At 39.2% G+C, this 23,266-nt stretch overlaps 1 non-coding gene across 1 annotated transcript; it reads right to left on the bottom strand.

The window, feature by feature from the left end:
* Nucleotides 1-255: 255 nt before the first annotated feature.
* On the bottom strand, nucleotides 256-362 carry LOC139185266 (U6 spliceosomal RNA). Its single transcript, XR_011568871.1, has one exon. It is a non-coding gene; the product is annotated as a U6 spliceosomal RNA (small nuclear RNA).
* Between the last annotated feature and the right edge of the window lie 22,904 nt (nucleotides 363-23,266).

Raw genomic sequence — 23,266 nt, forward strand, 5'->3', positions numbered from 1 at the left:
TGAATGTAGATGAGATTTAATAATATGAGGAAGAACAGGTTTCATAGGAATGTCAATGCTTCAGTGTTTTTATGTTGAGTGAGATGTGAAACATCCAAGTGAAAATAATTAGACAGTTGTCATTAGTTTCAGTTTGTGTACAGGACAGGCCCTGCTTGTTTCCACCAACCAGTGTAATTATTTTTTAATTAATTAATTTATTTTAATTGGAGGCTAATTACTTTACAATATTGTGCTGGTTTTCACCATACATCAAAAATTATGGAATGCTTCATGAATTTGCATGTCATCCTTGTGCTGGGGCCATGCTGATCTTCTCTGTAACGTTCCAATTGTGGTATATGTGATGCTGAAGCGAGTACCATCCAGTGTAGTTATTAATGTTACCTTTCACTCTCAAAAGTTTTGGTTTATAGAATATTTACACGGTCATCCCATGTATTGGTGAAAGTAGTTTCAATGGATTAGGGAAGTATGATATTGTAATTTAGAATTAGAAACCTATATTTAGTCTTCCTTCCTGTTCCTGCTCTTAAAACCCTTGGAATTTCCTAAGTGGTAAGAATGACAAAGATGTCTTGATATTCACAAGAAATTCCTTTCAGCCACACCTGAGCTTATGTTAATAAGTTGATCTTTGGAAAACACCTAAAGTTGCTACAGAAATCAACCAGGTGATTAGGGGGTTGAAACTTTCAGTCCCACCACCCTTGACTCCTCTAGTCACAGCCTAGGTTATGTGCAAGCGTTCCTTCATTCTTCTCATACTCAAACAACACTATGTTGAATACTTTAAAACAATTATTTTGTTAGTACAAGACTAATGGTTGTTGGATACTTTAAAATGATTATTTGTACAAAAACTACTATTGTAACTACTACTATCTGGATTTTATATAGGATAAAATTGAGGGTGAGCAAGGTCTGTGATCTCCTCACTTAACTAATGCTGCCTCTGTACTTCCAATATCACTATGCCCCACGTAATTTATTTAACTTTTCTCCTTTTGACTCTTTTCTTTTTTGGCTCTGCCGCACAGCATTTGAGATCTTAGTTATCAGCCCAGGGATGGAAACTGTGCACCTGCCGTGGAAGTGAGGAGTCTTGACCTCTGGACCACCAGGGAAGTCCCAGGCTGGGCTACTATGGCAGGTCTTTAAGCTCTTCCTGGCTAGAAATAACACCCAAAGGCACAGGGCTTCACAGAAGCAGCACACAGCAGAAAATAGATAAAAACAAAAAGTTTATGTTCTAGAATCAGAAATTCATCCACCCCACGTGCTTTATCTATTCTGCGATCTCCTGATAGTCGCTTCTCATTGCCTGGACTTAGGTATATTTATGCCTTTTTTGGCTCTGCTGGCCTCCTTGAACTTGACTATATGTTGTCAATTTGACCTCTGCTTCAATTTGACCCCTCTGTCTAGACTCCCACCTAGATCTGGCCCCTCTTAAATAATCATCTCATCAATGCTATCCCCACTCCAGTTCAGTTATTTTTTATCTTAGCTTTAAACCATATGTGGAACATGAGTCATACATTCTGTTGATGGGAATTTCCTGGTGGTCCAGTGGTTAGGACTCTGAGTTCTTACTGTCAAGGGCACAGGTTTGATTCCTGGTCAAGGAAGATCCCATAAGCCATGTCTCATGGCCAAAGTAAATAAAATAAATTTTGCTGTATTGATCATACATACAAATATTTTCTCTTCCCCATTGCTTCTACCCGTGAATTCCTTACAACATCTGTAGCTTAAAAAAACACCAGTCACAGAACCCTCCTGGACTGTGTGTCTTTCATTAAATCGCATGTGTGCATGCTAAGTCACTTCAGTCGTGTCTGACTCTTTGTGACCCCCTGGACTATAGTCCGCCAGTCTCTTCTGTTCATGGGGTTCTCCAGGCAAGAACACTGGAGTGGGTTGCCACGCCCTCCTCAAGGGGATCTTCCCGACCCAGGGATCAAACCCATGTCTCTTATGTCTCCTGCATTGGCAGGCGGTTCTTTACCACTAGCACCACCTGGGAAGTTCCTTTTTTTTTCTTTTTTCCCCTCCTGTGTGAGTCTTGAGACTGGACTTTTCTAGATTCTCTTTCAGCTGCCCAGTTATGAGTTAGCCAACTCCTCATTCTCCTTTCCTGTCTGTCTCCAGCACACTCCCTGCTCATCTTAAATAAACACTGACTCATCTTCTCTAGATTCTCATTAGATTGCATTCTAATGCAATCTAATTCTCTCTAGATTGCATTCAGCCCAGCTTCTCTTTTCCTTACTTGATAATTGGCACATTTATACATTTCATACCTAGGAATTCTCAGTTCAGTTTAGTTCAGTCTGACTCTTTGTGACCCCATGGACTGCAGCACACACCAGGCTTCCCTGTCCATCATCAACTCCTGGAGCTTGCTCAAACTCATGTCTACCGAGTCAGTGATGCCATCCAATCATCTTTTCCTCGGTTGTCCCCTTCTCCTCCTGCCTTCAATCTTTCCCTAGGAACTCTACCTGTCTGGTATTCAAGTAAAGCAGGAAATTTTCAATCTGGTGCTATTCCGAAGCCATTCAAAGATTACAGAAATCTACACATGAGAGAAAATGACATATAAATATAGCAGAGTTAATTACTTTACCAAGTTTCACAGTTGATGATGTCAGAGCCATATTGAATCCCAAGTCTATTTGTTCTAAAGCCTGGGCTGCTAATTACCATGCTTCTTATTTCTTACTTTCAAAAAGTTAATAAAATTATATTTATGTTGAAAGATAACTCTTAAAAAACTAAACATACTTACCACATGTTCCTGCAATTACACTCCTAGACATTTATACCAGAGAAATGAAAGTTTATGTTTTTACAAAAACCAGTACATGTGTTCATAGCAGCTTTATTTATTTTTTTTTTTTAATAAAAAAAAAACCTTTTTATTTTGTATTGGGGTATAGCTGATTAAGTATTCTTGCTTGGGAAATCCCATAGACAGAGAAGCCTGGCAGACTGGATGGAGTCCATGAGGTCGCCAAAGAGCCGGACCGACTTAGCAACTAAACACAACAACAAATCGCTGGTTAACAATGTTGTGATAGTTTCAGGTGAACAGGGAAAGAACTCAGCCATACATATACACGTATCCATTGTCCCCCAAACTCCCCCACCCCATCTGGCTGCCACATAACATTGAGCAGATTTGCATCATAGCAGCTTTATTTTTGAGAGCCAAAACATTGGAAAAAAGCTAAAATATCCTCCACTGGGTGAATGATTAAACAAACTGTGGTACATCCATACCATGGGATGTTACTCAGCAGTAAAAAGGAACCACCGATACTTGCAACAATTTGAATATATCTCTGACATTATTCTGAGTGGAAGAAGCCAGTAACACAAGGTCATAGAAATATGATCGCACTTATATGACCTTCTAAAAATGATAAAATTATAGAGGTAGAGATTTGTGGTTGCCAAAAATAGGGATGATGGAGGGAAGTAAGGGTAGATGTATCTGCAAGTGGGTAGCATGAGGGACATTTTTGTGAAATGGTTTCAAATCTTGATTACACTGATGGCTACACAAATCATATTTGATAAAATGACAAAGAATTATACATATACATTACCAATATCAATTGCTTGGTTTTAATATTTTGCTATAGCTGTGTCAGATGGTCCCATCGGGGAGACTAGGTGAAGAGTGTATGGGAGCGCTGTGTAAGATGATCCCATCGGGGGAGACTAGGTGAAGAGTGTATGGGAGTTCTGCGTAAGATGGTCCCATCGGGGAGACTAGGTGAAGAGTGTATGGGAGCTCTGTGTAAGATGGTCCCATCGGGGAGACTAGGTGAAGAGTGTATGGGAGCTCTGTGTAAGATGGTCCCATCGGGGAGACTAGGTGAAGAGTGTATGGGAGCTCTCTGTACTGTGTTTGCAACTTCTTATGCATCTATAATTATTTCAAAATAGAAAGCTAAAAAAACAGCCGGATTGTCTTTCATCTTCCTCCTGAGTCTCTCTTCTCCAATCCAGCTTGTAACTCAGCCAGAGACTAGGTAACATTAGACTCTTCTTTCTGTCCTCCCAGATCTAATCAGCCTTGAAGTTCTGTTGGTTCCACCCTGAGTGTGCATCTCTGTATTCTGACTGTCCTCCCACCCTCTCTGACTTTGCTTTTTGTCAGATCCTCTAGTCTGATCTTTTGCAATAACTCTTGGACTGGCCTCCTATCCCCTACCTATCTTTCTCAATGCTGGTGTCCTCTGTAATTTATGAATCAAATCCTGTTACTTCTCTGCCCATGAACAGTTGGTAGTTCCCTGATGCCCATAGCTTCAAATCAACTCAGTGTGGCCAACAGGAGCCTTCAGTTCCTGTTCTCTGCTCCTCTTAGGAGCAATAAATCTGTGTGTCCTGGAGGCTCTTCTCCGCTCTGTTTTTGGTAGATTAGTAGATGGTTGGTTTAGCAAGGCAGAGTTTGCATGCAGAAGAGGGTGATACCAACCTGTGGGCTTTGGAGGCCCTCCCTTTCCATCAAGGTTGCTTCTCTGTCCAGGGAGCATGCAGGGAGCAGAGACATTCCCTGTTCCCCAGAACATTATGCAGTGACTCCTCTTTCTAGTGGTATGTTAGCTGTTGGGGAGGTGGACTTTCTATGCAGGGCCTAACCTCTGGGATAATGAGAGTCCAGGGGATTACAACACTACACCACTTCTCTGCTTATAATCTGTTCTTCTTATAACCTTTATATCTTCCCTGCATATAAGACACTATGCATATATGCCTGGGGCTCCCACGTGACAATTCCTTCCTAGATTCACCTGCTGGTGCCTGCTGAGCGTGTGGCATGCCACAGTGACCTTCAGTTCTCAGAAAGTGTCCTCTCTGCTGGCTCATGTACTGTTCAATTTTCTATCACCTGCACCTTTCTGATTCCTACTGCGTCCACCAAGCAGAAACAGATCTGGTATTGTTCATGTTATTAATGCCTAGTGCTTCTTCATTCTTCTCTCAGGAAACTTCTAACAGTGTTTTGTAGACCCAGCTGTGAGTTGCTTCCTTCTTACCTCAGCTGGACTTCAAGGCTCTTTGAAGGACAGGCAAGCCTGTCTTCCAGCTTTGCATTTCTGATGCTTGTGAGAGGCTTGCACTTGGCTGGTGCTCAGTACACATTTGTTAAATGAACAAATAAATTGTGACTTGAATGAGGGCCCCTCAAAAGCAGTAAAGGCTCTACCAATATTAAACATGATGAAAATACCTTAAAGAATCCAGCAAAGTAAACCATAATGGTTGGAACCAGAAAGGTTGATAAAGCAAAATCAATTAATAGTTTTTACAAATGTTCAGTCCTCTACAGACATACACAACACACATATACATAGATATACATCACACACAGTGGATGGTGTGTAGTCAGCTTTCATACTTGGATTAACACACTGCAAAGAGTAAAGGTCTCTTTTCCTTTCATTTATTGGGCTTGCTTGGCACCATCCACGTATCACCCTTCACATCCACTCCTCTTCAGCGGGAGATAGCTGACATAGGCCATCGCATAGTGCTCAGCTGTTGACAGTTAAATAAATACTTTTTAAAGGGAAAAATACTTTCTTAGGTACAAAAACAACTGAATTTCCGCTACCAGATCATTTCCTCCAACTTGTCACCAGGAAAACGACAGGTCATTCTTCATGTTGATGGACCTGGAGGCACAGAGCTCTATCTCCCCTTACCAGCAGGAGAGTTAAATGTGTCTGGATTTCTTGACTCAGATGCACTGCTTTCCTGGTAGGTTTTTTGTTTTTCTTTTTCTTAAATTAGAGGATAATTGCTTTATAATGTTGTGCTAGTTTCTGCTGTACAACAAAGTGATCAGCTATATGCATACATTCTACCCACTCCCTCTTGGCCTCTCTCCCTTCCTATCATCCCAGCCCTCTAGGTCATTACAGAGCACAGAGCTGAGCTCCTTTGTGGTAGCTTTTTGCTCTAAAAGGGCTTTCTCTACATTTGAACTTGTATACTTCAGTCATGTGTGACTCTTTGCCACCCTGTGGTCTGTAGCCTTCCAGGCTCCTCAGTCCGTGGGATTCTCCAGGCAAGAATACTGGAGTGGGTTGCCATGCCCTCCTCCAACATTTGAGTTTAACTATGTACTGTTAGAGGCCCCCCAAAAGGCTGAATTGTTAACTACCCCATTTTTCTGGAGAATATTTATAGCTAAATCTGAAGTTAAAACTGACTTTGTCTTACGCACTTCCAGTGGCTTTATGAGAAAACAAAGGAAATAAATTAATCTGTACCTTAAAACTTCCATGATAGGTCAGCAGGTAAACAATCTGCCTACAGTGCAGGAGACACAGAAGATGTGCATTCGATCCCTGGGTTGGTAGGATCTGCTGGAGGAGGAAATGGCAACCCATTTCAGTATTCTTGCCTGAAAAATCCCACGTATAGAGAATTTTGGTGGGCAACAGTCCAAAGGGTCCGAAAGAGTTGGACACAACTGAGAGTCTAAGAACACATATAAGTTAAATTTTTAAATGAAGAAAGATGATTATAAAGGGATGATATTTATATTTATTTTTCATGTTAGTATCTAAAATGATGAGCCAAATAGAAATCTATAAAACAGTGATTTGCTTTTAACTTTTAATCAGAAATAAGAATAATTGCACATAGCACTTTTTGTGATTTTAGGGAAGAAAGTTTTGTTTGTTATATTTTCTATTCTCCTTAGTTTTCAAATGACTTCTGAATACCAAATCCTATTTTCATAAGGTCACTTTTTTTTCTGTTTTAAATTTATGCCCTGTCAAAACCTTAAGGCTGAAAACTTTGAGCTTAACCATTTTATTTTTTCTCAACAGTAGATGGCAATATCTGTTCATCTGTAGCAAAAACCTCAATCATAGTAATGACTATAGACTTAGCATTTATATTTTTCTCTCACCCTGTAGAATGAAATCAGTCTATTTAAAATGGTAAAACTGAGCACAGAAACAGTTTGCATGCCAGTATAATCTTACTTTAAAATTTTTGGTTGAAGGGGTACAGAAGTATATGAGTAGATGAAACTATGCCTTTTTTCACTCCAGGGTAGAGAGGCTGGCAGCACCAAGAAAAGGCTGCTAGACGCAGTGAATCTGAGGCAAGAATGAGAGAGGTTAAGCTAACAGTTTTTAGCTAGTTCTGTTAAAATTTATGCTCAGATCCTGTTACATACCCACAAAGGTTTTTTGCTTATTTTTTTAAAAAAATTTCAAAGTGTGGTTTTGCCTAGAAATTTTTAAACTTATACTTTTTGGGGGGTGGGGATTAAGTAAGAAATAAAGGAAGAAAACAATTCCAGTTTTGTACCCAAAGCCCACATTTACACTTTCCTTCTCCAGAAAGAAAAGGAGTAGGGGGTTGAGACTAGGATTTGGGAGAGGCTTCCTTCAGATCCAACCCTGCTCTGATCCCCTCAACTGGAACATTTCTTATAAAGTAGGTTTCTAATGTTTATTTGAAGAAATGGCCTTGTAGCTTCAAAAATTTCAAAAATTCCAACTGATGGCCTAACAGAATTGTGCTTTACAGGTTCCACAGCACTACTTCTGAGATAAATCAATAGATAAGCTTTCTTACAATTTTTTTTTAAATTTCATTTATTTAACTGTGCTGAATCTTAGTTGCAGCATGTGAACTTCTATCTGAGGCATGTGGGATCTTAGTTCTCTAACTAGGTATCAAACCTGGGCCTCATACCTTGGGAGCTTGGAACCTTAACCACTGGACCACCAGGGAAGTCCTCAAGCTTTCTTAAAGATAGGGATAATATGCAGTTGTATCCTCCCAAGCATCTAGCATCATCTGTGCCTTGGAAGTGCTAATGTATAGTGTTGTGCACCATGATGACAGAAACATACTGATATACTCTCCAGCTTTTACTTTAGGAATTCCCAGGATGCATATTATCATCATTAAAATTTATATTTAATAATTACCATTTGGTACTAATTTGATTGCTTATGAGCTATATCTTTTTGTTTTTGTTTTTGACTGGTGATGGAAGTAAAGTTCGATGCTGTAAAGAGCAATATTGTATAGAAACCTGGAATGTTAGGTCCATGAATCAAGGCAAATTGGAAGCGATCAAACAGGAGATGGCAAGAGTGAACATCAACATTTTAGGAATCAGTGAACTAAAATGGACTGGAATGGGTGAATTTAACTCAGATGACCATTATATCTACCACTGTAGGCAAGAATCTCCAAGAAATGGAGTAGCCATCATAGTCAGCAGAAGAGTTCAAAATGCAGTACTTGGATGCAATCTCAAAAATGACAGAATGTTCTTTGTTCATTTCCAAGGCAAATCATTCAATATCACAGTAATCCAAGTCTATGCCTGACCAGTAATGCTGAAGAAGCTGAAGTTGAGCGGTTCTATGAAGACTGACAAGACCTTCCAGAACTAACTCCCAAAAAAGATATCCTTTTCATTATAGGGGACTGGAATGCAAAAGTAGGAAGTCAAGAAATACCTGGAGTAGCAGGCAAATTTGGCCTTGGAATTCAAAATGAAGCAGGTCAAAGGCTAACAGAGTTTTGCCAAGAGAACACACTGGTCATAACAAACACCCTCTTCTAACAACACAAGAGAAGACTGTACACATAGACATCACCAGATGGCCAATACCAAAATCAGATTGATTATATTCTTTGTGGCCAAAGATGGAGAAGCTCTATACATTCAGCAAAAACAAGATTGGGAGCTGACTGTGGCTCAGATCATCAACTCCTTATTGCCAAATTCAGACTTAAATTGAAGAAAGTAGGGAAAACCACTAGACCATTCAGTTCAGTTCAGTCACTCAGTTGTGTTCGACTCTTTGCAACCCCATGAATAGCAGCATGCCAGGCCTCCCTGTCCATCACCAACTCCCGGAGTCTACCCAAACCCACATCCATCGAGTTGGTGATGCCATCCAGCCATCTCATCCTCTGTTGTCCCCTTCTCCTCCTGCCCCCAATCCCTCCTGGCATCAGAGTCTTTTCCAATTAGTCAACTCTTTGCATGAGGTGGCCAAAGTATTGGAGTTTCAGCTTCAACATCAGTCCTTCCAATGAACACCCAGGACGGATCTCCTTTAGGATGGACTGGTTGGATCTTCTTGCAGTCCAAGGGACTCTCAAGAGTCTTCTCCAACACCATAGTTCAAAAGCATCAATTCTTCGGCACTCAGCTTTCTTCACTGTCCAACTCGCACATCCATACGTGACTACTGGAAAAACCATAGTCTTGACTAGACAGACCTTTGTTGGCAAAGTAATGTGTCTGCTTTTAAATATGCTATCATATTTATATATCAAAGTTGGTCATAACTTTCCTTCCAAGGAGTAAGTGTCTTTTAATTTCATGGCTGCAGTCACCATCTGCAGTGATTTTGAAGCCCCCCAAAATAAAGTCTGACACTGTTTCCCCATCTATTTCCCATGAAGTGATGGGACCAGATGCCATGATCTTCGTTTTCTGAATGTTGAGCTTTAAGCCAACTTTTTCACTCTCCTCTTTCACTTTCACCAAGAGGTTTTTAAGTTCTTCTTCACTTTCTGCCATAAAGGTGGTGTCATCTGCATTATAAGGTTATTGATATTTCTCCCAGCAATCTTGATTCCAGCTTATGCTTCTTTCAGCCCAGTGTTTCTCATGATGTACTCTACATATAAGTTAAATAAGCAGGGTGACAATATACAGCCTTGATGTATTCCTTTTCGTATTTGGAACCAGTCTATTGTTCCGTGTACAGTTCTAACTGTTGCTTACTGACCTGCATACAGGTTTCTCGAGAGATAGGTCAGATGGTCTGGTATTCCCATCTCTTTCAGAATTTTCCACAGTTTATTGTGATCCACACAGTCAAAGTCTTCGGCATAGTCAATAAAGCAGAAATAGATGTTTTCTGGAACTCTCTTGCTTTTTCTACCATCCAGGGGATGTTGGCAATTTGATCTCTGGTTCCTCTGCCTTTTCTACACATGGACATCACCAGATGGTCAACACCAAAATCATATTGATTACATTCTTTGCAGCCAAAGATGAAGAAGTTCTATACAGACAGCAAACAAGACCGGGAGCTGACTGTGGCTCAGATCATGAATTCCTTATTGCCAAATTCAGACTTAAATTGAAGAAAGTAGGGAAAACCACTAGACCATTCAGGTATGACCTAAATCAAATCCCTTATGATTATACAGTGGAAGTGAGAAATAGATTTAAGGGACTAGATCTGAGAGACAGAGTGCCTGATGAACTATGGAATGAGGTTCGTGACATTGTACAGGAGACAGGGATCAAGACCATCCCCATGGAAAAGAAATGCAAAAAAGCAAAATGGCTGTCTGAGGAGGCCTTATAAATAGCTGTGAAAAGAAGAGAAGTGAAAAGCAAAGGAGAAAAGGAAATATATAAGCATCTGAATGCAGAGTTCCAAAGAATAGCAAGGAGAGATAAGAAAGCCTGCCTCAGCGATCAATGCAAAGAAATAGAGGAAAGCAACAGAATTGGTAAGACTAGAGATCTCTTCAAGAAAATTAGAGATACCAAGGGAACATTTCATGCAAAGATGGGCACAATAAAGGACAGAAATGGTATGGACCTAGCAGAAGCAGACGATATTAAGAAGAGGTGGCAAGAATACACAGAAGAACTATAGAAAAATTATCTTCATGACCCAGATAACCACAATGGTGTGCTCACTCACCTAGAGCCAGGCATCCTGGAATGTGAAGTCAAGTGGGCCTATGAAGCATCACTGTGAACAAAGCTAGTGGAGGCGATGGAATTCCAGTTGAGCTATTTCAAATCCTAAAGATGATGCTGTGAAAGTGCTTCACTCAATATGTCAACAGATTTGGAAAGCTCAGCAGTGGCCACAGGACTGGAAAATGTCAGTTTTCATTCCAATCCCAGAGAAAGGCAACGCCAAAGAATGTTCCAACTACTGCACAATTGCACTCATCTCACACGCTAGCAAAATAATGCTCAAAATTCTCCAAGCCAGGCTTCAACAGAACGTGAGCCGTGAATTTCCAGATGTTCAAGCTGGATTTAGAAAAGGCAGAGGAACCAGAGATCAAATTGCCAACATCTGTTGGACCATAGAAAAAGCAAGAGAGTTCCAGAAAACCATCTACTTCTGCTTTATTGACTACGCCAAAGCCGTTGACTATGTGGATCACAAAAACTGTGGTAAATTCTTCAAGAGAAGGGAATACCAGACCACCTGACCTGCTTCCTGAGAAATCTGTATGCTGGTCAAGAAGCATCAGTTAGAATTGGACATGGAACAACAGACTGGTTCCAAATCAGGAAAGAAGTATGTCAGAGCTGTATATTTTCTCCCTGCTTATTTAACTTGTATGCAGAGTACATCATGTGAAATGCTGGGCTGGAGGAAGCACAAGCTGGAATAAAGATTGCTGGAAGAAATATCAATAATCTCAGATATGCAGATGATACCACCCTTATGGCAGAAGGTGAAGAACTAAAGAGCCTCTTGATGAAAGTGAAAGAGAAGAGTGAAAAAGTTGGCTTAAAACTCAACATTCAGAAGACTAAGATCGTGGCATCTGGTCCCATCACTTCATGGCAAATAGATGAGGAAACAGTGGAAACAGTGAGAGACCTTATTTTCTTGGACTCCAAAATTATTGCAGATGGTGACTGCAGCTATGAAATTAAAAGACACTTGCTCCTTGGAAGCAAAGCTATGATCAACCTAGACAGCATATTAAAAAGCAGAGACATTACTTTGCCAACAAAGGTCTGTCTAGCCAAAGCTATGGTTTTTCCAGTAGTCACATATGGACGTGAGAGTTGGACTATAAAGAAAGCTGAGCGCTGAAGAACTGATGCTTTTGAACTATGGTGTTGGAGAAGACTCTTGAAAGTCTCTTGGACTGCAAAGAGATTGAAAGGTTGTTGCTGAGCTACAAAAGACACCGGCATTCCTGGCTTTTGTAGGAGAAGAATTAAATCCGGAGCCAGTGACAAGGCTTGATCACTCAGAGCTTTTGTGTAATAAAGTTTTATTAAAGTATAAAAGAGATAGAGAAAGCTTCTGATAAAGACGTCAGGAGGGGGCAGAACGAGTGCCCCCCTGTTAGTTTTTAGCCGGACGTTATATGTTACTACCAAGCTATTAATTATAGAAAGGAGATGTCTCAAAACTCAGAGGGGCAACAGGCCCCTCAGCCACAATGTGCATTTTGAGATAACATTGGCACCAGGTGAATCGTCCCAGGTCATAACATGATTGACGTGAATCTTGAATTTCTTCAAGATTTACTTGGCAGGTTTCCAAGTAAATATATAGTTTCGTTAACACAGATTAGGAGAACAATGTGTGAGTAAAATATGCAGATTTGTCAAGTGGGTTCTGAGTCTTAGGTGGAACTGACTTGAAGAAAGACAGAGTCTAGGGTAAATTCATACTTCATTAACGTAGCTTAAGACAAACACTTCCATAAGAAAAAAGCATTGGTTAGCTCAAGGTTTGAGAAAAGTTAAGTTCATGTGGAACCCGGTGTCCTTATAGCAACACAGAATTTTAAGAGAAATCTCTTTTTAAATTTCTATAGAGAAGGGGAAAAAAATCTAACACTTGTTTGTTTCCTCCTGCCACTTAAGAGAGAGAAAAAAAATGTCTGCCACTTGCAGCCTATTTCCTCCCTTTGAAGACCCCTGGCCTTCCTGCCTGTTACCCTCTCAAGATCCAACTAGTCAGTCCTAAAGGAAATCAGTCCTGAATGTTCTTTGGAAGGACTGATGCTGAAGCTGAAACTCCAATACTTCAGCCACCTGATGCGAAGAGCTGACTCACTGGAAAAGACCCTGATGCTGGGAAAGACTGAATGTGGGAAGAGAAGGGGATGACAGAGGATGAGATGGTTGGATGGTATTACCAACTCAATGGACGTGAGTTTGAGTAAGCTCTGGGAGTTGGTGATGGACAGGGGAGCCTGGTGTGCTGCAGTCTGTGGGGTCACAAAGAGTCGGACACGACTGAGCGACTGAACTGAATTGAACTTGCCTCACCACACATGGCATGCAGGATCTTAATTTCCAGGTCAGGGGTTGAATATGAGCCCCCTGCAATGGAAGCTCAGAGTCCTAACTACTAGATTTCTAGGAAAGTCCCTGTAAGTTTCCTTTTTGTATTTTAAAATAAGTTGTCCTTTTGTCAAACTAGTGCCATTGAGAATTTGCACCTTGGAGGACTGTGCATGGGAAGATAGCTGTTTTCAGACAGGACTGCTGGGAAGCGTGACAAGAGTCTACTACTGCACCACCAAGCATCAAGCCATATATGACATCAAAGAAAAAGACAAAATGGGTCACGCATGCATGCTCACTCGCTCAGTCGTGTCCGACTCTGCGACCCCATGGACTGCAGCCCCCCAGGCTCCTCTGTCCACAGGATTCTCCAGGCAAGAATACTGGAGTGGGTTGCCATTTCCTACTCCAGGGGATCTTCCCAACTCAGGAATTGAAGCTGCATCTCTTGAGTCTTCTGCATTGGTATACCTTGTGTCAAATAGGTCTAGCTTCCACGACATCATACTGACCCAGACTTCAAATGTTTCTATGGCCCACATTAATATTGGGCCAATTTTCATAACAGAGGAAATGACTGTTTCCTTGTTTTGTGATTGACAATCAGCCTCTCAGAATCAATATCTGATTATAGTCTTTTTGGATTCTTTTTAAAAAATGTTTCACTTGTACCTATGGCTGATTCTTATTGATGTTTGATAGAAAACAACAAACTTCTGTAAAGCAATTATCCTTCAGTTAATAAACAAATAAAGTATAAAAAAAGGGCTCACTTGAAGTAGCTAGATTTTGGAAATAAATGTTTTGAGGCACCAAGGAGAAATAAGATATAATCTCAGTATTTCTAGGTCAGTCTGTGTTGGTGACTATTGATTTCAGAAGAAAATTCCTTAGGATTCTGGAGATTTACATTGATACTTGAATTCCTATTAAAGAATATGTCCCATGGTTGTCTGTCTCTCTTATTATTTAAGAAGGTTATGGCATGTGTGGTTAACTGAATGCAGTTACTGCATAAATAAAGTGACCACATTCCATGGAGTTTTGATGGGTTTATGGTCAAGTGAAGGAAATTGTCTTGGCTATTTCTTGGTGGATCTTTTTCATAGAAGATGCTGTGCTTTATTTCCTGTGAAGTGATGGATTTCACAGCAGAAACTTACCTGCTTTTAGGATCACTGGACATCTGGCCAATTTTTTTATTTATGAGAAGTCTTCCTCGAGGCAAAAAACTACATTTCATCTTTTCTTTTATCATATTAACATGCTTGTAAACTAATGCTTTATGGGATCTACTGCATGTAGCTGAACACAATCTGCAGTGTATATCTATATATTTTTCATCACAAGAAGCAGCTTGAATTTCTTTATAACACATGAGACTCTCATCTATCCTATTTCACAACAGCCTTTTGCTGTTCACCTGGTTTTATGGTCCTTACTATGTACAAAGAAAAGTGTGGACCTAAGTATAGGCCTTATGATTGTAAGCTCCCCACATCAGAATACATTAAAGGTTCGATTTAATATTACCCACTTGTAGGCAGCTTTGAACAAACTAAGAGTGATGATTATGAGTGTGAACTGGTAAAGCCTGTTAATTTCACTTTCTTTCCATTCACTCTTATCTCAAATTCTCCAAGGTGGGACTTTTATCTGCATGTTTCCAAGAAGGTGTTCAATTAATAACAGAAAAGAATTAAGACTGATACAATCGTTTCAAGGCTTAAATTATCTCTTTTAAACAGAGAGCAGGGGGAAAAATAGTACAATTTTCATGTTTGCTTGTTTGATCCAGTTTTTTCCCCATTGTATTTGCCATGTAACAGATTTAGTAGTTTCTTCTCAGTAATTTATCACAGTCATTTGGTTTTTGGTCACTTACCACATGGCATATACCAAATTTAACTCTAAGTGAATAATATTTGAAATGTTAATTTGTAATCTGCACAAGTCTTACTCAAACCACAGGCACCCTGTCTATTTAGAGCAACTATCTCCTGCCAAGGTGTCCACATGTTATGTCCCTTACATATTCCTCCCATGTTTTCTCCTCTAATCTTAAATTGTGTTACCCTCCTCCTGTTAGCCCTGGGTTCTAGGCCCTCTGTGTCCTGTGTTTAGCTATACCCCAGCAGTTAAAGAGTTGGAAAGAAAAAGAGCTAGTGCAACTGACACGCAGCCAGATCACTCCATCATTTGAGACTTAATTAAATGGACCCAACCTCTAACCCCATACGTGGAGGGAATGCAGGGATCTCTTAGCCCCACCCCATCCCTGCTGTGTCTGAGGATTCTTACAGGCTATGCTCCAGACAGAGGCCCTTGGATTTTTGCCTTTCTGCTTCTGGAAACTTTCTCCACTGTACATTTATCCTTCTCTCTGTGTTTTCTGCCTGCTTTTGTAAGTGTAATCTTCCTGGACATCACTCAAATCTTCTGCTTAAAGTCCTGACAACTCAAGTTTGTGCATAAGATGTTATGAAGGGCTTGGGGCCATGAAGGCATGCAAATCACTTACAAGTGGACTTCAGATGTTCCTGTTCTCAAAAACCATTGGCTATGTGGCCTCTGGGCAGCTACAGTCTTCCAGACTAGAAGGATGCAAAGTTCCCTTTCTCCCTACTTCTAAGTGGCTTTTTTTCCTGTGACCAGTGCCTGCTCCCGAAGTCCACAAATCCCTGTCTGCTCTTATGCAGGACAGACTTGCTCCTTGGTCTTTTCCTGCCTCATTAACGCTGTGCCCCAAGGATTCTTTTCACAGCCAAAATGGCTGTCTTCACCAAATAGTCTGTTCTCTAAGATGACTTCTGATACTAGCAGTAAAAGCAGTGTTTGTTTAATGTGCTATGCTGAATGTGAATGGTTAATGGATAATCCCCTTCTGGAGACATTTGCACGTTCACAGGGGATTAGCTTGAGGAACTGGCTGACTTAGACTACATAAGAGTAGAGGTAAGAGTCTCACCTCTCTCCCTTTGGTGAGAGGTGTCTGATTAGGAGAAACTTTTTAAACCCCACAAATTGTATTATAGAAGCCACTGATTTCTCCAATATTCTACCTGTCTCGTGGTCTCCTTATTTTTCTCTCTGCAAGCATAGAAAGGAATGCGGAGACATTTAAAGAACAGAGAGTTCATAATTAGAGTTTAAGTTGATGTCTATGCTACCTATTTATATGCATTATTTTATTTAATAAAAACTCACACAAATAAGGAACTTGTGTGATAGGAAATTGTTGTTGTTCACTGGCTCAGTCGTATCCAACTCTGCAGCCCCATGGACTGCAGCATGCCAGGCTTCCCTGTCCTTCATCATCTCCTTGAGCTTGCTCAAACTCATGTCCATTGAGTCAGTGATGCAGTCCAACCATTCCTCTGTTGTCCCCTTCTCCTCCTGCCTTCAATCTTTCCCAGCATGAGGGCTTTTCCCAATCAGTTGGCTCTTCACATCAGGTGGCCAAAGTATTGGAGCTTCAGCCTTAGCATCAGTCCCTCCAAAGAATATTCAGGACTGATTTCCTTCAGGATTGACAGGTTTGATCTCCTTACAGTCCAAGGGACTCTCAAGAGTCTTCTCCAACACCATAGTTCAAAACCATCAGTTCTTCAGTGCTCAGCCTTCTTTATGGTCTAACTCTCACATCCATACATGACTACTGGAAAAACCATAGCTTTGACTAGATGGACCTTTGTTGGCAATGTCTCTGTTTTTTAATACGCTGTAGATTTGTCATAGCTCTTCTTCCAAGGAGCAAGTATCTTAATTTCATGGCTGCAGTCACCATCTGCAGCGATTTTGGAAATAGTCCCCTTTGAAGTAACTCACCCAAGGCCACAGAGGTAGTGGACAATCTAGATGGGTCTTACTTCAAAATCCGGTGCCTTTCACCATTAGGCACCACGGAACTTTTCTCCACACACAAGGTCAATACATTTCTTCAAGGGCAGAAGTCCGTTGACTTCAACGTGCTAATTTCCCCCTCTTGTTGGTAAAGACAGCATTATTTAAACACACACTATTTCTTTATACCTGAACAAGAATCAGTTTGTTGTGGGATATGTTGGCCTTGTGACAAGTTTAAATCAACGATAAGGGATTGAGGTAATGCAATATTGTCTAAAAATTAACCTCTCTTTCTTTATAAAAATATGTTGTATATATACATATAATATGAAATCTATTTTCCTCTTTATCTTCCTGTACCTGTCTCAGTATAAAGAGGGCTTGGTATATTAAAAATATCTGGAAATATTTTGTTTGCCAAATTACAGTAATGTGATAAACTTTGTTAAAATTAAATATGAGAAAACAATGACCATTTATAAATGAAATATGATGCTCTGTAATATGGTTCTCCTAAAAAATAGGGATTGTCATAAATATATTTACAAAATCATTTCCTGGTATAAAAAGGCTCATTTCCAAATAATTCATAGGAGAAAAAATAGTCCAATTAAATTTTAGTTTAAATTTTCTTGGTAGGTTATGCAGGTGGCACTAATGGTAAAGAGCCCACCTGCCAATGCAGGAGACATAAGAGACGTCGGTTTGATCCCTGGGTCGAGATGATTCCCTGGAGGAGGGCATAGCAACTCACTCCAGCATTCTTGCCTGGAGAATTCCATGGACAGGGAATGCTGGCGGGCTATAGTCCATGGGGTCACAGTCAGACATGACTGAGCTACTGAGCATGCATACATAAATATGTGTATATTTAAACACTCTCTTGTACTTTGCTTTCTTTGCTTAATAATATGTCATGGAACTTTCCCCATGTCAGTTTATAAAGAATTTTCCCCTTTTTTTTCAGTTGAATAATATTCAGTTGTATAGCTGTACCATATGTCATTTACTCAGTCCCCAATCAAAGGTTATTTGGCTGTTTTCAATCTTTTGTCCTTTTAAACAGTGTTTTAGCTATTAACTTTGTGTTGTTTTGCATGTATGTGAGTATATCTGTAGGAAGTGGAAGTGTTGGATCAGAGAATATATGCATTTACAATTTTAATAGACATATAATTGCACTCCATAGAAATGTAACTAATTTATAATATGCAAGGAATGTCATAATATTCAGCTCACATACAAGTGTTCCTATTTCTCTACAGGCACACTGAAAGGGCGCTATCAAACTTTGGTTTTTGCCAATTTGATAAGTGAAAAATGGTATCTTAGATGTGTATTTTACCTTTTCCTACTATGAATAAGCTAAGCTTCTTTTCATATATTTAAGACCAATATGTATTTCTTCCTCTGTGACCTGTCACATATTTTGTCTGTATTTTCCTATGGAGTTAGTTTTCTTACCAATACTATTCAGGAAATTTATCTATCATACATATTGCAAATATTTTCCTTAGCTCAACTCCTTGGCATTCCCTTCTCCAAGGGATCTTCCCAACCCAGGGATTGAACCCCACATTGCAGGCAGATTCTTAACCATCTGAGCTACCAGGGAAGCCCTCAACTCCTTGGAAAAGTGAAAGTTGCTATGTGGTGTCCGACTCTATGCGACCCCATGGACTATACGGTCCATGGAATTCTCCAGGCCAGAATACTGGAGTGGGCAGCCTTTCCCTTCTCCAGGGGATCTTCCCAACTCAGAGATCGAAACCCAGGTCTTCCACATTGCAGGTGGATTCTTTACCAGCTAAGCCACAGGGAAGCACAAGAATACTGGAGTGGGTAGTCTATCCCTTCTCCAGCGGATCCTCCCAACCCAGGAATAGAACAGGGGTCTCCTATATTGCAGGTGGATTCTTTACCAGCTGAGCTACCAGGGAAGCCCTGTAAAGGTTTGGCCTGCTTTAATTTAAGATTCCAATCTCACATAATCCAGTGAATACGTCTCATTCACTAGCTAAGGAGCGATAAGGTGAATCTTCCCATTTGGGAATAAAAACTCCATCAACATTAATCTCTTTTTACTTAAAGAGGGCTTTCTGTCTCACAAATCCTGCTCACAGTGCCAATTAATTTTTTGCCGAAAGTTTTCACTTTCATCTCAGGTTCAAAGGATTTGTTAACAAAATAAGCTATTTGTTATATACAATTTATCTAGCTTACTTTCAACACACTAAGAACAGAGAAATAGAAAAAGCAAAGAATACGGCACCAAATTGGGTTTTGACCAACATCCAGACTTAATCAGCACTGGGAAGTCCTGTGTCTCAGCACATCTGGAATCCCAATTGGAAAAGGGTCCCAGGCAGCGCATTTACTACATGAGTGAGACTTCAACTCCTTGGAGGTAAAATCAAGGAGTTGAACAGTTTGACTTCAGAATAAACATATAGATTAGATAGGTATCATTTGAAAATTTTTGAGAATTGCTTATTTCCTATCTAGGAATGAGGTCTGTCTTAGGTTTATTGTTTTTTTTGGTAGGTTTATTGTTGTGTTTACAGGAGTCCAAAACATTTCTTGTGCTTATTTCTAGGCATTTTATGAATTTTTGTTGTGACTATTTTCTTTTTGGTCCAGAAATATCCTTTCATCTCTCTCTCTCTCTAGTTCAATGTCTTACGGTTCTGGTATGTAGGTCTATTACTCTTAAACTGTTCTGAGCTGTTTTGGAGATGGAATATCCTGCCCCATGTAGTCGTTAGTGACTGAAGAAGAATAAAAGGGAAAGGCCAGTGTGGCTCTTATTACAGTCAAGTTGAGAAGTTTCATTCCCTTGTTGCGTTCTGTGATTTCAAAGGAAAGTTCCAACTCTAAAAGTGTGACTCCTCAATATGAAAGGACTAATCAATGCCTAAAATTGATTGTAAATGCAGTTCAGTTATTCCAGTTTACTTCAAGTGGGTTAAAATGGGTCAAATGGGTTAAAATAGGTTAAGATAGTGGTTTTCAAGTTTTCCCTTGGATTAATACAGACTGTAAAACTAGAATTTCTTTAATGAAATCAAGACTTTTCTCCAATGACCACATTTCTAAGAAATCTACCCCTTATTCAAAGAAATGTAAGCCCTAATTTTATTCTAAATTTCAGCTGTTTTGGGCAGCACAGTGTGCTAGAAATTCTCCAATCTCAGAACTGCTAAAAAAAAAAAAATGTTATTATGATTATTAGTTGGCCAGATGATCATTGACCAATTAAAGCAATTTCTTGTTCCTTGGGAACTCCTATGCACTAAAAACAAATAAAAATAACACACTTTTGGTAATGACAAATTCTTATGTTTTTCAATACCTATTTACCCTAATTTATCAATTCATAATATACAATAGTCTGTTTATATATACAGTTATAGATTTTTAAGGATTATGTCATACATTTTATTTATTTTTTCTTTTTCCATTTTCTTTTTATTTCAAATACAAACATGCACAAACATAAATGTATTGAAGCAAAGAAATGAAATACAAATAGTCACAGCTATCAGGACTGTGAATAATTATAATCTTTTTGTTTGACTTTTTTCCAGGAAGATATGGCATTCCTTTTAGCTTATATAAAATAGTGGTGGCTTAGACGGTAAAGCGTCTGCCCGCAATGAGGGAGACCTGGGTTCGATTCCTGGGTTGGGAAGATCTCCTGGAGAAGGAAATGGCAATCCACTCCAGCACTCTTGCCTGGAAAATCCCATGGACGGAGGAGCCTGATGGGCTACAGTCTATGGGGTCGCAAAGAGTCGGACACTACTGAGCAACTTCACTTTCACTTATATAAAATAGTAGCTGGAAAAAACTTTTGTTATTTAAAAAATCACCTGTGATAGCATGAGTTATAAAAAAGTTGTCCGTTTATTGTTGCCTTTTCCTTCTTTTGAAAATTCTTTGTACTGGGCATCTGTGATCAACTCCAGCTTTCCTCATGGTCCTTTGGGCATGCCCCTTCACTCACTATGTTGAGAACATGTTTTTCTGCAAGTGCTTGATCAGAGTGCAAGGATGTGGCTTCTGTGCTTCAAAACATGGTAGCTGGTTTAGTGATTTATCTGATGGGAGGTTTTCTCTGGAGGAGCAGTGCTGCTGATGTCTCTCTGATTCAGCCACCTCTGCTTCATTGAACACAGCTTACACCAGATTTGAAAGCAAATGGGAGACAGTGTGGTAAACCACAGGCAGAAAGACAGAGCTCTTGAGTATTCCTGACCAAATAAAGGCCTGACAAGGAAGAATATGTGTTGACAGCATTTCTTAGGACATGCTTCAAGGATCACATTAAAACATTTCCACAGGGTACAGGCTTCAATCAGCAGAAGATGTTCTTGTATCCCAAGTACCATAGGGTCGAGTTCGCCAATGACCCTAGCATAGCAGCCAATATAGGAGCTGCTAGAGCAATTAAACAGATTTCATTATCAGCAAAAGCTCATGGCCAACTATTAAACAAACTTTTATGCATTATTATAGTCAGGTCCCTTCCAGAAACATCCAGACTAATCTAATTGAATTGCATATCAAAGTAAGGATACATTTATTAAAAGGGAAGATTTGTTCTTCCATCCTATATGACATCTTAAGAAATTCTTCTACTTCATCCAATTAACAAAATATATAATTTGCTAAGGATAAATTCTCCCAAGGATACTTTTCTGAGAAACACATGTATTTTATTCCAGAAGTTTTACTGATTTTGGATTCATAATCACCTAATGTTAATTATCTACCATGTTAGGAATTGAATTCCAACAAACTATAACAGCCATTGTTCTTTAAAATTTATAGTTGAGAAAAGAGAGACTTAAAGAGGTTAAAGAATTTACCCAAGATCACATAAATAGTAAGTGGAAATAAACTCAGGTTGAATCATGCAAACTAATTATATTCCCTTCTTACAGCACTTTTATTATGTATTTATAAAAAGCAATTGTTATTTCACCAGATGTGTATTGTGCTCATCTCATTAATGAAGTCTCATTCTATTTGATGTGAAAAATGTTTATGCTAATCAAACTTACCAGGGATTTGTTCATAGAACAATAAAACTATTTTATTACCTAGTTATCTCATAAATGTTTCACATTGTCTTTACCAGTGTGGAAAAGATGGGAACAATTTGAATATGAAGCATTTCCCCCAAAGACAAGGTGGAATTTTTGGACTGTGACCATTAGCTTATAGTATTGTACTTCTCAGAGTTCATGGCTTTTATTTTCCTTTCAAAACTTGTGGGGTCTTAGGGAGAAGCGTAAGTAGGAACATGTAAAATTGCAATATGTGAGGACTAAAACTTGAGAGATTATAGCTTATAAACAATTTGGTTTCTCTTAGAGATACTTTGGATTTGTTTAATGGTGTCTCCCTCTTCTTTCAGTCTTGAGAGTTCACTGAACTCAGAACATTGAGAAGAGACTGTCTATTCCTCATCTTAAGCCATCCTTTAGTTAGCAATCTTGAATAGACAATTGATTATGTTAAAAATTCCAGAGGATTAATTTCTCCAGTTTCTCTAGTAACCTATGTAGTCCAGTGTCCATAGTTATTTTTTTTTAATGAACAGTGTCCAGAACAGTATCCAGCACATGATAGGCACTTGATAAATGCTTGGTGAATGAAAGATAAACCCATCTGTTATCCTCAGAGGAGATGGAAAGGCAAGAAGGCTCTTTGCAAAAGTGAGATAAATTGAGACTAAGAAGGAAAATTGGATTGAAATGAGACTCAAGTGGGGGAAGAATGTCCTTCATCTGTAGGGGCTTTTGGTATTAAGAAAAACAAAACAAAATTTTTAAACAAAATTATTTTAACAACAGTGAGAAGAAAATTAATTTTAGTAGTTTTGTAATTCAAATATAAATCACTATTAAGTTGAGCTGGTAGGACAATAACAACAAATGGCATAAAGGACAGTAATGGGAAAAAATATATATTTTATGACTATATTATAACAACTAAATAGTTCTTAGACTTGATGGAATGAAATAACATATTAGAATCTCATAACTTGAGCCTGAGCATTGCATGCACAAAAAGGTCCAAAGCTGTATAACAAAGGTATTGAAAAGAGACCTATGATATAAATTACTAAACAATTCAGTCACTAATCCCTGAGAAGTACACATGTGGCATAGAACAAAGCAGCACAGCAAGAGGTCTGAGAATAGAACTGTCATTGAAACTAATCGACTGAAGGAGAGATAGAACTTAAGAGTTTGAATCTAACCATGTTATTTGATTGTAAAAATTTTAAAAAGTTAACATTCCATAGAGGGTTCT

Source organism: Bos indicus, chromosome 1 (assembly GCF_029378745.1).
Source record: "Bos indicus isolate NIAB-ARS_2022 breed Sahiwal x Tharparkar chromosome 1, NIAB-ARS_B.indTharparkar_mat_pri_1.0, whole genome shotgun sequence".
Taxonomy (NCBI): Eukaryota; Metazoa; Chordata; class Mammalia; order Artiodactyla; family Bovidae; genus Bos; species Bos indicus.